The sequence below is a fragment of the Corvus brachyrhynchos genome, unplaced genomic scaffold (genome assembly GCF_000691975.1).
Source record: "Corvus brachyrhynchos isolate BGI_N302 unplaced genomic scaffold, ASM69197v1 scaffold351, whole genome shotgun sequence".
NCBI lineage: Eukaryota > Metazoa > Chordata > Aves > Passeriformes > Corvidae > Corvus > Corvus brachyrhynchos.
The window spans coordinates 734,403-738,520 of NW_008236203.1; the positions used below are offsets into that span (position 1 = coordinate 734,403).

At 59.6% G+C, this 4,118-nt stretch overlaps 1 protein-coding gene across 1 annotated transcript in view; it reads left to right on the forward strand.

Moving 5' to 3' along the window:
* Positions 1 to 2,183: 2,183 nt before the first annotated feature.
* Positions 2,184 to 4,118, forward strand: part of SPRY3 (sprouty RTK signaling antagonist 3) — an 8,851-nt gene continuing 6,916 nt past the window's right edge. The window contains exon 1 of the mRNA XM_008641255.2: positions 2,184 to 2,374. The gene's annotated coding sequence lies outside the window, so the exon portion shown is untranslated. The remainder of the gene's footprint in view (positions 2,375 to 4,118) is intronic.

Genomic DNA, 4,118 nt, shown 5'->3' on the forward strand with positions numbered 1-4,118 from the left:
AACGATTTGGGTTGGCAGGCACATTAAAGATCCTCTAGTTCTGATCCCCTGCAGGGACACCTCCCACTGTCCCAGGCTGCTCCAAGCCCCATCCAAGCTGTACCCCTTGGACACTGCCAGGGATCCAGGGGCAGCCACAGTTGCTCTGGGCACCCTGTGCCAGGGCCTGCCCACCCTCATGGTGACGATGCACAGGCACAGCCAGCACTGGGCGCTCGCTGTACACGGCGGGAGCGGGAAATCGCGCCATGGGAAATCATTTCCCTGTCCTACTGTCCCCCTCGGGCTGGGCTGAGGTGCCGGATCCCTGCTCACTGGAGAGCCCCTGGAGACGCTGCTCCTGCTCGGCGCGGGGCCGGAACCATCTGCATCAATGAGTCAGCAGGACCCACTTAACACTTCCCCAGCAGAATCTGCTCCTCTCTCCCGACAGAATGGGCAGCTCTGGCAGGCTCTGGCAGCGTGTTACAATCTCAGCTCATTAAGGGACGCATCCTGAGCGCTTTATTGATGTTTTATGCTGCCTGGCTCCATCTTCAGAGGGAAACTCTCATTGCAGTCAATGACTACACCTCCGGCTGCTGCAGGCTGAGCTCGCAGCTCCGGCTCCGGCTCCCGGAGGGGCAGGCTCAGCTCCCACAGCTGCACTGCAAACCGTGGGGTTTGACCCCAAAGCGGGCAAAGAACAGCTCAGGGCCAGCATCCTTGTTTTCTTCCCAGGGACAAGGGAACACTCAAAAGGAAAACACAAGGAAGGAGTTGTTTTTTCCCGTGCTTATCCCTCTTTCTGTGAGAAGGAGGTGCATGACAGGGAAGGGAAATGATGTTTCCTCTCCCCCAGCGCTGCCGTCTGTTCAGCCGAAGCCCAGCCGGGTGGGTGTACCTGGCCTCCTCCTCTCCCAGCGTGCTGGGAGCCACATGTCCCCACCTCGGGAGAATCACAGTCCTTTAATAAGTTCCCCAGTGCTGGCTGTTGCTTCTGAAAAGCTCGTGGCACTGTCTGGCTTCAAGTGGCTTTTACATAATACAGACTGTCAGGCTAGATGAGCATCACGGTCCCTTCTGGCCCTAAAATCTGTGAATCTCCAAATTAGAGGGCACCAGCACCTCCTTGTTTCTGGCTGATTGAATCAGGGGAATCGCGTGTTCTCTTTCTCCTCTCTCTTTTTTTTTCTCCCTCCCCTGCATCATCTTTAACTGGAGGTGAATTACCCTCCCCCTGCGCCCAGGCTTGGCAAACAGCAGCAGGAGACACCAGGCAGCTTCAGCCTTGCTCTGGGATGTCCTGCTCTCCTGCCCACTCCCGGGCTGATTCCCAGGGGTGAATTGGCTGTGGGCTCAGGCAGGGCTGGAGCTGGTCAGGCTCAGAGGCGGCTGGAAAATCTGTGAGGAAAATGGTGCCGAGCTCTCCTGATTGTTTTAAAATCCCAACTAAGTTCTCAGAGCTCCTTCAGATTTGTGACCAAGGTGTGGATGTAGAGAAACACTTTTTGGGAAGGGAAATGAAAGTGAGTGACTCCCCATGCTTTTGGGGATGTTGGGACATGCAGGGAGAATGGGAAGAGCAGAGTGGGGAGGAATTGCTGATGATCTGTGGGGATTGGTGGGGATGGGAGTTCTCCAAATGCAGGGGTCTGCAACAGGAGCTGGGGCCCTGCTGAGCAGACTCAGCTGGAGTTGGGAACCCCGGGATGTCCATCCCGATGTCGGTGTCTCGGTGCTCTCAGCTGCCCAGGGAGGACGGGCACTGACAGCCTCAAACATAAATGGGACATGCAGGAGCTGCTTCTGCCCATCCCTTTGGGCAGGACCCCAGCGGCGTTCATGGGCTGCAAGGTGGTGGATTTCCACTGGGACGAGGGGTGGGACCAATCCCAAAGGTGAGCTGAGGAGCTGGGGTGGGGTGCAGAGCGTGGGGCGCAGCGTGGGCTGTGGGAGGGCTGTTCAGTCCCTGCTCCCACACACCCCACGAGGGGAGAGATGGCCAGGAACCTACAGAAGCCTCACACCTTCCTCCGCCACAGCTCCTCAGGAGGAACCACATCCCTCTCCCAACAGCCAAAACCCCTCCAAAGCAGGGGGGCTCCATCCCAGACCCTTCCCTTGGGGGAGGCTCTAAACTTTCCTGCTTTGCAAACGCACGCGGGTTCCCAGCCCTCCTCTCCAGCGGTGCCGTGGTCAATAACTCACCGGGAGGCTGCTATTCTCCCTGCGCTTCCCACCCTCCCACTCCTCCCGGGAGCTCTGCATTCATGCCTTTTTGGCCCTCCCTCGGCAGCGAGTGAGAAATAAAGCGGCGCCGGCTGAGCACGACGCAGGCTGCCCTGGGATGCTGTGAGCCAGCGAGGGAAGCCTGAATCACCGGCACCTCAAGGTGGGAGTGAGAGATTTGGGCTGGGAGAAAGGGAGGACATCACACGTGCTCCCAGCAGTCAGGTGCTCCCAGCCAGCTGGCTGGGAATTGGGCAGCTTGGATCCTTTCTGTGCCTTTAAAGACGGAACTGAGAGCGATGGGGAGAAGAGGAGGGGCCGGTGGGAGCGCACAGGGATTCAGCCTGAAGGCTCTGAGCTGGAGCCGGGGCTGAGGGATGCTCTCAGGGACTCGTTCTTCTTGGAGAAACTCCTGGAGGAGGATCCCTGGTGGGATCCCATGGAGATGGAGAAACCCTCAGCCTAGAAATGCCTAAAATTTAGGCTGGAAAGGCTCAGCTGGGCACCATGTGGGACAGTGGACTCACTGGCCCCAGCTGGGGGGATTCCAGTGCTTCTGCTGGCATCAGCTGGGAGGGAGCCCCTGAGGTCTGTGGGATCATCCTTGTTTGTCCCATCTGTTACAGCCACAAGTGGCAGAGCCGGATTTATCCCTCTGATTCCAGGTCCTTCTCTTCCCTTCTGTCCCCATCCTGCTCTCACACACTCGGACCCTGTGTTTGCCATCCAGCCTGGGGACCTGCCTGCCCCGAGGGGGTCCTGTGCTGCTGGGGACGTGGCTGGGGGGCCTGAGGGCTTGGTGGTTTCATCTTCACCTGTCTGAGACAGGTTCCGAGCCCTCCCTGAGCTGGGGATGTCTCTTTGCTCATCTGGTGAGCACTCCCAGGAAGGATGCGTGACCACCCTGGAAGAGGAATGGAGGAGGGAGTGTGGGGGCTCTGGTGGGGTCCGTAGGTGACGTCCAGTGTCGTCAGGGTGGCCTTGTGTCTTTGGGACTGTCAATCCAGGTCCACTTTACTTATAAACAGGGCTGAGGGGTGTCACAAGGATCCCTGGTGCTCCTGAGCCACGGTCAGGGAAAGCAGCAAGGAGGGAGCATGCAGCAACTTGGGAAAACCTCTGGGATGGAAGATCCAGGTCCTGCTTGGACTGTGAGCCCAAGCTTTTTGTTTCTGGGAGAGTGGGACGTGTGTGGGCTGATTCTGTGGGTCTCAGCGTGGAAAAGCTGCTTTCCAGCCTCTCTGCCCTGAGCGTCTCTTACAGGAGCTAATTCAGGTGCGGACTCGGACTTCAGGGAAGTATCGGAGGTGGATGGCACCTGGGCTGTCCCTGGTGTCCCCTGGGAAGAGGTGAGCTGGCAGAAGGTTGGACTCGATGACCTCAGAGGTCTTTTCCCACCTTTTTCGTGATTCCCTGAGGTGACTGTGCCCGTTTCACGGTGATTTATGGATCAAGCCCAAGGTGGCGGATCCCGAGACGCTCCTGGCCCTTTGCGGCCCAAGCCGACACGACCTGCCCACGGTGTCACACTGCCCCCAGCCCATCCCGTGTCTCTGCTGCGTCCCCAAGGGGAGCTGTCCCGGTGGGCGCAGGGGAACACCGGCCCGGGGCGCGGGAGGGCCATCCCGAGGGGCGCAGGGAGGGACACGGAGCCCGGGGCAGACGGAAGCGTTTAAATAGCGGCTGAGCATCCCGCGGCGGGGCTGGGCGGCAGCGGCGCCTGGGGAGCGCTGCGGGGCTCTGCGGGGCCGCTAATGGGCCGAGTCCATTTCAGCGGGATGACGCCACTTGGGTAAAGCGTTAAGAGCTCCGGGAAGGCAGCGCAGAGCGAGGGGGAGCGCGATGCTCCTGGGCAGCACCAGGTCCCTCCCTCCTCCCTCCATCCCTCCTCCTCCTCCCTCCTCCCA